The following is a 12,491-nucleotide window of genomic DNA, read 5'->3' on the forward strand; positions in this document are numbered from 1 at the left end:
TCCTATATTAGGGTAAAATCAAGCATAGATTCCAAATTTGGACTTGGAATTTGAAGATTCTAAGTGAAAATGGCTGGTTTAATAAAATAATTGATTTTTACATCATAAAAACTCATGAATTCATCTATTACAGGGACATTTCTAAGATGGGTATGTTACATCCTTCCCTCCTTGAAGAAATTGAGATATCCTCATCTCGTCATGAATTTGGGATAATCCTTTAAGAGTGTAGCTTCATCTTTCCAAGTTGCATCCTCTTCAGGGTAGTCTTTCCACTATACAAGAGTTCTATACGGAGTTCTATACGGAGTTGCCTTTCTCTAGAATCTTTGATCCTACTGGGCTGTAATTCAAGGACTCCTTGAGTAGGGATTACAACTTGGTCATCATCAATAATATGATCGAGACTAGTTACATAAAGCTTTAACAAACTTAGATGAAATACATTGTGGACTTTGATATGGACTGGGAGCAGGAGTTTATAGGCACTTTTACCTAGACACTTGATAACTGTATAGGGACCACAATACCTAGGGCTCAGATTCTTGTATTTCCCAAGTGACTGAGAACTATGTTTGGGTTGTACTCATAGAAGAACTTTGTCTCCTTCCTTGAAGATCCTTTCAGACCTCTTGGTGTCAACATAATGCTTTTGCCAATCTTGAGCAGCTTTAATATCCCTTTGGATTGCCTTGGTGTGTTCCTCCATCTCTTCGAGCATTTTCCTGGATGCCTCAACTCTTATGGTCAGATCAGAGAAATTTAGAGGAGATAATCATTCTTTCCCATAGAGTGCTTTGAATGGTGACATTCCTATGCTCTGATGATAAGATGTATTGTAGGAAAATTCTACCAGAGGGGAAGGTATTGAATCTATCTTCTTAGTTCTCATCCACAATATGCTCTAAGAATGTCTTCAATTACCTAATTGACTCTCTCTCTCAGTCTGGCCATCGGTCTCTCGATGATAAGCTGTAGCAAAGTTGAGTGTCCAAGGCTTGAAATAAGGACTGTCAGAACTTTGAAGTGAAGTCAGAATCCCGTTCACTTATTATTCTCTTTGGGAGACCATGAAGTTTGAAGACTTCCTTGATGAATAATTGAGCAACATCAAAAGTTTTGACGGTCTTCTTTGCTGGTATAAGATGAGCTACTTTGGTAAGCAAGTCCACTACTACCAAAATGGAGTCATATCTTTCTTGTACAGTGGGGAGACGTGACAAAATCTATACTAATACACTCCCACTTAATTTGGGGAATATCCAAGGGTTGAAATTTCCCAGGAATCTTGACCCTTTCAGCTTTGATCCTTTGGCATGAGAGACATTGCTTCAAGTACCGAAGGAGGACATCATTTTATGATCTGCCCAGTGAAAGCTCCTCCTTATGGCATTTAATGTTTTTGCATAGCCTGGGTGTCCTACAGCAGCAGCGAGACTATCATGAGCTTCATGGAGGATTAGTTTATTTAAAGCAGGATCCTTAGGGATACGTAGCCTATTATGAGCTTCATGGAGGATTAGTTTATTTAAAGCAGGATCCTTAGGGATACATAGCCTATGATTGAAGTAGAGGCTTCATTTTGTGAGTAGAGTATCCCTTGATTAGATTCTTCTCCTTCTTTGAATTCACCCCTTCTTCTACTAACTTCACCATCCTCTGATAATCTATATCATGAGATGAGACTTCTTTCACCTTGACCAGTATTGGATCATTTGGTATCGAAATTGCACTTAAGAAAGATTTGTGCAGCTAAGTGCATCTGCTACCACATTATCTTTCTCAGGGTGGAATTTGATGTCAAAGTCATATTCTTGTAGAATTTCAATCCATCTCCTTTGTCGCATGTTGAGGTTAGGCTGGGTGAAGATCCACTTCAGACTTTTGTGGTTAGTTACAAGCTGGGATTTGCCCCCCAAGAGATAATGTCTCCATAATTTGAGGCAATGATGAAAAAATACTAAGAGCTCCAAATCATGGGTGGCATAATTTGCTTCAGCTTGCAAGAAGTATAAGCAATTGGTCTTTCTTCTTGGCCTAAGACACCACCAGGTGCTAGACTACTGGCATCAGTAAACCACTTCAAATTCCTTGGTGAAATCAAGAAGTTTCAGAACTGGGATAGAAGTAATAAATGGCCTTGAGCTGATTAAAATTGTTTTGATGGATTGGTAGCCACACTATTTTGCAATCCTTCTTAAGAAGATCCATCAAGGGTGTGTAGCTACCAGGTCATAATCTTTGATAAAAATCCTATACCATCCTATGATCCTCAAAAACCCATGAGCTTCACGAACTGATTTAGGGGGTGGCCACTCCAGTATATCTTTGGCCTTGGTGGGATCTACTGAGATACCATCTTCAGAGATGATGAATCCAAGATACTCAATTTGATGAGTAAAGAAGGTATATTTGCTCTTCTTAGCATAGAGTTTATGTCTACGTAGCAATTGCAGAACCCTTTGCACATGCTCCTCATGCTCTTCCATTGACTTGGAGTAGACTAAGATGTTATCAAAAAAGACAAGCACAAATTCATCGAAGTAAGGACAGAATATATCTAAGGATTCCATCATAAATTCCTAATGGCAAGACTCTAAAGTGGCCATGAGTTTGCTCATTACCCAGCTCAAAATCAAGGTTTCCTACAAAGTGGCGAGATATTACGTCTTTTCCACTAGCTAATTCCACAATCATTCTTCTAGTTGTTTTTTGGCCCAAGTTTAATTTTTGCAAAGACCTAGGAGAAAGAAATGAATGGGTACTGCCACAATCAATCAAAACCTGGAATGGCTTACCGCGATGACTGGATGGGGTTTGGATTACACCAAATTGTTGATTCGGACCTTGATGTTCTACCGTCGCTTGGATAGTGGCGCGCTCTTCTCCATTTCCAAGGTTGGTTCTTCACTTATAGTGCAGGCGGTTCTAGCAATTGCTCCTCCGTGGCCTCTGCCACGTCCACCACCTCTTGCAACTTGGTGGATAAGGGGTTCCACGGCCTTGATTTGCTATGCCACAGAAAAGATGTTGCCAGCTTGGGATAGTTGGCCCTAAAGTGTCCCGGCTCATTGCATTCAAAACACAGAGGGCCTTCTCTAGAAGAAGCAACGTACGAGCGGGGAACAAAGAGTTTCTTTGTCACCCTCGGTTGTAGTAGGGGAAATTCTGTTGGGGTTTCTTGTAGGGCTGATCTTTAGGGTTTGCCTCAGGGTAAGATCTCTTTTGAGACTTAGCTTTGTTGGCTCAGTTCTTTCACAAGAGGCTTTGCTCGTATGAGAGCATCCTATAACGTGCTTGGCCTCATTACTTCGAGGTGGGAATCTAAGGGTTCATTTAAACCTTGGTAGAAACTAGCCACTTGTTGGGAAGTAGTCATAGCTGGGGCATACTTCCGAAGAGTGATAAATTTGGAATAGTAGTCCTCAAAAGTTAAGCTGCATTGCTGCCTGAGACTAAAAAACTCATTTATCTTTATGGATTCATGGGATGGGGGGGGGAAGATATCTTTCCTTCAATGGCTTGTTTGATGTCTTCCCACATTTGAGAATGCTCAGTGACTCCCTTGTCACGGCACCATTGTTTCCACTAGAGTTTAGCATCTCAAACTGAGACACGAAACCGTGCAAGCATAGGCTGATTTGCTGCTCCAGTACCGATAGTAGAGAAATAATCGTCCATCGCTTCAATCCAGACTTCAACATCCTTCTCAATCTTTGAACCTTCTCCCTAAAAGGAGGGAGGTTGCATTTAAAGCTTCTTCTCCTAGATATCGGTGTAAAAGGGCGCATTGGGAAGTGGACTGATCGTCCTGTCCATCATTGTAATATTAAAATTTTAAGATTACAAGATTCATACTTTGCACAATGCTTAAGCTTTTTTGAAATTAAAACATTGAAATCATTTTATTTCCCAAATATTTACAAGGACAAGTTTTATTTTGAGACTAATATAATTAGTCTTATTTGTCTCATAAAGGGAAATTCCTAAGCTCTCGACTATGACATAAGGGTAGAGCGGTCCACATAGGTGAAGTATGGGGGTTCCGCCTCTGTAGCTTCTAAGACTCAAAAAATCAATAGTAAGGGTGGTAGACTCTGGATTGGGCTGGCAGGTAAGACCTGCATCACTCGGTCATACACCCAACGGTCCTGTGGTATGCGAATCCCATCTATAGTCACAAAGGTGTCAGGCAGCTTGGGAATACCTACGTCAATCCAAGGAATCCACTTTAGGTCAGTGGTAAGGTTCCCAACTCGATCCACTCGGATGAAGAAAAATCTCGGCCTGCAACTCCAAAAATCTCTACCCCATCCTCTTTCGATACGAGAGAAATGGGGGAGGGACATCTTCTATAGTATCTGCACCATGGTGTCACGAAGCTCAAAATTTGAGGAGTGACAAGCGGTCTCGAAGATGCGGAAGGTGTCAGGCGGCCTAGGAATACCCACGTCAATCCAAGGAATCCACTTTAGGTCGGTGGTAAGGTTCCCAACTTGATCCACTCTCGGATGAAGAGATATCTCGACCTGCGACTCCAAAAATCTCTACCCCATCCTCTTTCGATATGAGAGAAATGGGGGAGGGACATCTTCTGTAGTATTTGCACCATGGTGTCACGGAACTCAAAATTTGAGGAGTGACAAAAGCGGTCTCGAAGATGCACTGGAAAACTAGAAATTTCAAGTGTAGGCATCTTCCTCTTCAAACATTTGAATGAATTAAACAGGGTCTGTTGTTCCGTCATATTTTCCCATAAGTTTAGAAATTTATACGGTCGTATTTCTGTATGAGTCACTGAGGCTGTATATGAGTGCTCTTATTACAACTTTGTTTCCCTGAGTCGTCCGTGATTTTGTCGTTTAGACCCCCAAAAAGTAACCCGAATATGGCTCGTTGTCGTTTTCACTTACGATTTTTTGTGGTTTTTGGTAGGTAGTTTTTTACCTCGATTTTTGGGTTGAATTTTCAGGCTGCTGGTCGGAGGGCAAAGTGGTCGATTTTGACTTCAAACGGCCACATCCAAAGACTAAGAGCTCCATGTCCGATGAGCCTTGGAGCGCCTTCATCGGATATACGATTTAGGAGATACGAGCCTCCAAACAGGGGTGGTTTTCAGAGGCATTTCACGAGTTTTATATTAAAAAAATTGGCCCCAATGGACCCCTTTTCACATCGACCGACGACGGACTTCATGAGTTTTATAAATTTAAAAAAAAAATTCGCATGAAACCTTAGGTTTTCACGCCGGACTCCGCGCAATATTAAATTCACTTTTTTCCCCGCGTCACCTTAGGTTTTCATGCCAGACTCCACAGAATATTAAATTTGATTTTCTTTTTTCCACGTGAAACGTATCCTAAAAAAGGAGATAAAAAAGGATACCCACAAGTTGATATGATAAAATAAAAAGATTATGCAAGAAACTTTTCTTAAAAAGTCCAAAAGGATAGATAACCTCTCCTGTGAATCATCAATAAATCATTCTGCACTATTGTCATTAGGTTAGCCAAATACTAATCTTTCTTATGTAAGATTGATAAAGCTTAACCACAACAACTGTAACATGCCCATCTTCATTAATAAAGAAATATCCCTGTGATAAATGAATTCATGAGTTTTTATGGTGTCAAATCAATGATTTTATTAAACAAGCCATTTTCACTTAGAATCTTCCAATCTTAGTAAGGTGTTTTTATTAATTAGCATTATGTTAGGTAAAACATACATTGCAAAATAGTCCTTAAATGGCAAGTCCTAGGAGCTAAGATCAGCTCTGATACCAACTATAAGGTTTCCCCCTTCCAAAATAGGGGAAACACTTAAGATAGTCTACTAAGTCTTAACTTGGAGAAAATTTCCTACTTGTCGCGACACCTTGACCATGCAAAGGCTCAAGGATACGATTTGTAGGTAAGACCTAGTCCTATCTCACAGGGGGAGCATGGTCTTTTAAAAATCAAATCACCCATAGGGTAACTGATCATAATTTGGGCAACTACTAATCTTGATTCCTAGAGATAATGCTTTTTTCCTCATCCATGCAAGACAGAGATGTGAAGCCTTTGGAAATCCCAACTGCCCCACTAAGTTACATACGTTAAACTTATGCTTAGAGAGAAAAGCTAGTCGATCGTTCATCGCATTGATGCCGGCACAAGACCAACTTCAAAACCTTGAAATTAGCCTTTATACATGGCTTTTCTAGATAAGGTGATCGGTGGAGTGCAGTGACAAAACTCTATTCAAGTGAGCATCAACCAATTTAATGAATCCATTAGAGATTTTATCCTTAGGATAAAACTCTTGGACTCACGTTGTGAGTCATGGGAAAAATTAAACGATGTTCAATTGAGGAGATGTTTCATGATGGGCTTAAAGAATAACAACGTACACAACTTGATCATTGTATCTAATCCAGAAACATTGGATCCATGTTGTAAAGAAGCAATATGTTTAGATGACAACATGCTAGAAGATGATTATGCTACGAGGTGTTCCTCATCTAAACCAAGTGAAGCAATGGTAAAAGAAAGATCGATCTCGAAATTGACATTCCCAGGATTTTATGCAGCCTTGCTTAAAACCTTACAGTCAACATCTCTAAGAGAGGATGAAAACCTTCAAGACCATACATCCTTAATGCCTCTAAAAGTGAGGAACAAAATGCCTTATATTGAGTGCAATCCCTACGATCATCCTCATCCTCATTGTGCATACAAGGCACCTATTCTTCTATACTACATATATTGTAAAAGCTTTGACCATGATACTAAAAAGTGTCCCACTTCATCCACAATGGACTCAAAACCTCCATTTCCCGTGCACCAAATAGAAAAAGTCCAAAGGGTAGAAATTGCTCAGGAAGCGATTAATCGAATACTTAAATATTTTTATTGTCATGGACCTCACAAGGTGGCAGACTGCACAGTTTGGAATACTTCCATGCCCATATAGTCACTGACACCTTGCGACCAATGTGTGAATGGTGGCATTGGTCACATGTTCCAAGATTTCCCAAGACGAAGTTGCTTTAATGCAACTTGTGTCGCAACTTGTGTCACAAAATACAACTCTTAACATCTTAAGTGTACAAAATGGGCAATTGTCCACGGTGCCCTTGAATGTTCTTACACGCTTACAATCCAAGAAGGCACGAGAAACAATAAAAAAGAACGCAAAATACAATACCTCAACATGGGTAGAAGAACATGCTTCAAAAGAGAACCCAAAAGAAGGAGTAAAACCTTCTAAAACCAAGAAAAATAAAGAAGAACAAACTAACAAAACCAAGGTCGAATTCAAAGACAGGGAAAGGGAGCTTGTAGAGGACATAAACCCAAAACTAGACATAAACACAAAAGAGCTGAAAGCTATACAAGATGCAGAAGCATCCACCTCAAAGACAACCACACAAACCTTGACACCCATTTGCACGACACAGAATACAAAAACCCAAAAGAAAATTCGATCTCGTCTCATGGGTAAACATAATGAAAAACTAAAAAACCAAAGAAAGTCATAGAATGAAACAATAGAGTACATCACTAAGTGAGGATGAAATAAGTTCTTACTCTTTGCTTAGTGCACCACATAGACCAATCAAGAAAATAGAACCCACCCAACCACCCCAAATGGATAATGATAATCACATGACATATGCGGAACGCAAAAAGTAAGCTCAGGAGAGCATGCTTAGCTTGGTTAGAGGGTCATCGGTTGTGATTGAGTCTCATAATGCCAAACCTAAAACAACAACCAAGATACAAAGCCTAAAGGAGTATCGCTTCCCTGTCAAGAGGAAGACTTACACTCTACAGAAGAGTCATTTGGGACATATTGTATGAACTATATGATTGGAGGAATTCGATAATTCCCTTAAAAGATTAAAATAGTCTCTGAAAACCTCATTTGCATCACATCAGCACTTGCACCTTTAAGGGCTCAACCTGAGTTATACCAAGACATAAAGAACTCCATAAAACAGGACTGTGAGGATTCACAAGTTTCCAAACACACATCATTAAGAATTGTCAGAGGGCCAAGTGTGCCAGTGTATGCATTGGGTACTCTTGAAAAAGTTGAGACCTAAACAGAGGATGAAAGTGAATGGGAGTATGAAACAGGAACAGGATCTGAAGCCGAGTTAATAACCAAAACATCCATGGTTCTTTTGGAAGATTCTATCATGGTATGGTTGGATTTTCCTACACAAAATTATGTTAAGCGCAAATGCGTATTGATTAGCCCTCGAGCTAGTCCATAACATAGTGACAATAGACACTTGGATGTCATTGTTGGGACAACCTAAACTCATCCCTACAAGCAATAGTTTTGCAAGAGGATCCAGTGGACAAAACATTTAAGTTTCAGGTTACTTTAGATACACTACTCAAACAATCGATAGCGATATGGAATTTACGTTTCATGTTACTCTAGATCCCCTCGAGTATGATGTCATCCTTGGCGGAACTTGGATAGGTGAATCGTTGTATTCACTAGATGAATCCATGCAAATAGTCGCCTTGAACACTCCTGCAGAGCAGGCAATGTACAATTGCTATTACAAGAGGAAGAAACCTTGCAGGAGCTAAAACTTCCAACATATCTTACTGAAAAGATAACTAGGATTCTGGTTGGATTGGAAATTGCAAATAAAATCACCACAGCTAAAGCACAACTTTATCCAACATGAGAACACAATCTCATGACCCTCGAGCTATGGGATTTGTTAGGTCAACCAACACTCACGGCACATTCTGAAAGGATTACACAAGACTTGAACATGCCATGTTTGGGGTACTTTGAACATACAGTGTATATTGAAACTAACCTCCTCACTTGAAAGTTTTTTGTGGTTGAGTATGTGTTGGAACCAGATTTAATCTTGGGGCATAAATGGACTATTGCTGCCCAAGCACCACTATGCTTTGCTAGTGATAGAGTAATCATGATGGTCAACGATAAAAAGTTGACAATACCATACTACAAGGAAGAGGGTTCAACTTTAATGGATTTTTGTGATGTTGAACACAAAAGGATATAAGCCTCTTCCACAAAAGCCCCTCTACGTAATGACCTACTCCTTCAACCCCATCCTCACCTACAAAGTTGGATGCCAAGACCTCACAATCAACATCTATTTTTGAAGAAGTTCCCACAGCCAAACCATCTATCTCTACAAGGAACTCAAAGGAAAGACCCCGGAGCCTATGTATCTTCATCGACAAACCTCACCAAAGGAGACAACCACATGCTCAAAGGCCTCTTCATTTGACAACCACTCCACAAGAGACTCTAGCCTCCTCATCATCAAAATGCCCATGAGTCTTAAACCTGCAGCCTCAGTGTGCTAACCAAAGTCAAGGAGGGCCCCAAACCTTCCAAACCAACCCAAAAGAAAACTCCACCAATACTACCACAATCACGATATCTTAATAGTATCAAAATGTGGGTGGAGAAGTAGCTACTTGTAGCTCAAGGCTACTATGGAGAAGTAGCTACTTGTAGCTCAAGGCTACTATGAAGGTGCCAATCAAATTTGGGTGCCTTGATAGTCAAAACCTCTTCCTCAATGTAGCACTCGAAACCAAGGAAAAAGAAAAGTACTCCACAACACCGTCCACAAAAAAGCCTATGATGCGAGTTCCTCAAAGAACTCCACCAATGCAACAAGTGTGGGTACCAAAAACAATGCTGCACACACAAGGGTACTACCAAAGAAATACCAAATCTTGGGTCCCCAAGCGCATCACCACGAAGTCCCCTAAGCATGCACAAAGAAGAAAGCCTCAACACCAAGCACATCGGCTACCAATTTACAGTGTTTATCAAAGATAGAGGTGCCTGTGCATATGCTTCAACAACAAGGATACTATGCTGGGAATTCCATCATATGGTTGCCAAAATCAACCAATGTGAAGAAAACCTCACCACCGACTTCAATCCCAACAACTTCACTTAAAGTTCGACAAGAATGGAGGCCCAAGCAACGATAAGAAAATCACTCAACAACTCTCGTGCATTCAACACCAACACAAGAGCTTATGTGTTCAACCAAACAATCAGCAATCTTCCCTACTGCCTCGACAACATCTGAGCACAAATTTGAGAATCAATACCCACATCTGCAATGGAGACTTATGAGCGTATCAAGGACAAAATAACAATGTTCTTGTCATCCCTCTAGATGTGAGAAATAAGTGCATAAGAAGCGATTGCTTGTTGCAAGTCATAACCTAGATGACCCATTTAAAAAAAACCCCTCGGGGTCAAAACTTGTAACTTCATCGAATTAGGCCATCTCACGAAATAACCCTTCACAGCCAAAAAACCTGCAATCTCACGAGTTCAAGTTTTTCACGAATTATAGTCTCACGGCTTAAGAACCTGAACTTGCACGATTTAAGCCTCATCTCACGGATTAAGCCATATCACCCATTACCACATGCCCAACGATCTTCAATATCCATTATAGATTTGTTAAGCTTATTGCTTACTATTCTTCTGGCTGAATTAATGTAGCAGCTACTCCATGAGTACATATTCATACTCATGCACTGGAGAACATTTGAACCACACCCTCACCACCATCAACAACTTCCAGGTACATCTCTGGATGGGGTGGGCCATGGTGGGTGAAAGCCTGGTCAATGGTATAACCCATTGCTTGGAATTTTCCTTCAAATTACAAATCTCTCCAAACAACGCCACCATCTTTACAAATAAATGATCTTTAATCCTTACTGAAGATATCTATACTTGCCTCGCAAGTCGACGTAATTCTTTCAATCCTCACCAACAAGTGGCTACTTCAACACAGAGTAGTTCAATAAAAGTCTATACAACTCAATTCTTGTACTTCATGTGAATCTGCTTCATAAGGTAACTTAAATATACATAAAAACATAAAAAGAACATAGGCAGAAAAAGTCGGGAACAAGTCCTACTTAACAACATTTGACAAGAATCCTGCCACCACACACAAAGGGAGATCATCAAAGGCAAAATTCTTCAAATAATGAATGGCACTTCAATGAATCAAATAAGGAACTGAGAATCACCATCATGATTAAGTCTACATTCCTCCAGATCCTTCCCTCTCTTTTCTCCCATTATTAACATCTCTTAGTGTCCCCACTAACAAAAATCACATGTAACCTTGTCGATGATTGCCAAAAACAAATTGAGCCCAAAAAAAGGGGCTCAAACAAATATAAAAATGCAATCATTCACAAAAAACCCCACCCCCCACCCCATTTTAAGAATTCCCAATACACCACCTCCCACCCCATTTTAGGAATTCCCAATACACTACTAACCTCTTCATTCATTAACTAGCTTTTCTTACTTCTTTCGGAGGAACAAAGACCATTGAACATCACTCAACATCAAAGCCATCAACAAAGCTTGTTCATTCTCCCTACGCAAAGTTCTTCAACACGATCACAAGGACGCGATCTCCATCAAGAAGGGGGGAATGTTAATCCAATTCTAGGATTAACAAGAGCTACTGCCATTATCTTACATCAAGGAGTCACGGTAGATACACCAAAGGGTCATACATTCAAGATATGAAGTAATAGTGTCCAAAGCTACAACTTAGACGGGCGCTCGTAAATGGTGTGACAGAGTATTTATGGGGATTTCTGCTTCAAGAGCGTGTGGTAGCAAGATAGGATGAAGTCCTAAGTGATGTACTTCATGGATATATTATGAGAGTAGCCATTGTAATAGGATTAGGCCTCTTATGAGCCTAAAGTGTCCGACCGGCCATAGTTTAAGTGAGTGTGAACACTTATGGCCATGTATATAAGTGAATTTCTCTCATAATACAACATACTCTCCCATTGTGCAATTGAGTCTTGCTCTTGCTCATCCTCTTGCTAATCTCTCTCCCTAATGCATACTGGTAAGTGTGTGTGAGTGAATTGAGGTGAGAGAAGGGACGAGGACCCGTAGTGCAATGCAGCGGTGTAACAACGCTCGCGGGAGACGTGGTGGAATTTCTTCTCAAGGAGTTATAGAGCTTGGAGACCTCAAGGGTTACGAGCTCGGCCATTGGAAAGATCCTCATGATAGTTGCGGTTCACCAGGTAATCTCTTTTTGGATGTGTTTCAAGGAGGGTTAGGGTGAGCCATAGCAACAAGCTCCACAAGGGAATGGTGGCCAGGTTAGCTTGGTTATCATTTAAAAATAATTTTAAATTATTATTTAATATTAATATCAATAAATCAAGAAAGAAGATGTGAATTTTTCCATTGAAAAATGTCAGAATTTCTATAAAGCTACTATTTGAAGTGATGTTGTATTTTGTAATCAATGGTTTGTATTGAAATTGCTATTTTTAAGAGAAAGAGTACAAGTATTTTTTTTCTCCTGGCGTTGATGCTAACTCCGTTTACGTGCTTATGTAGCCGAGCAGCATCATCAGCCCGGGATAGGCCCATGGTATCCCTCATACCACTGGGAGAATGAGGTTTGCCGATTG

Source organism: Cibotium barometz, chromosome 51, assembly GCF_041138505.1.
Source record: "Cibotium barometz isolate CiBa-2024 chromosome 51, ASM4113850v1, whole genome shotgun sequence".
Taxonomy (NCBI): Eukaryota; Viridiplantae; Streptophyta; class Polypodiopsida; order Cyatheales; family Cibotiaceae; genus Cibotium; species Cibotium barometz.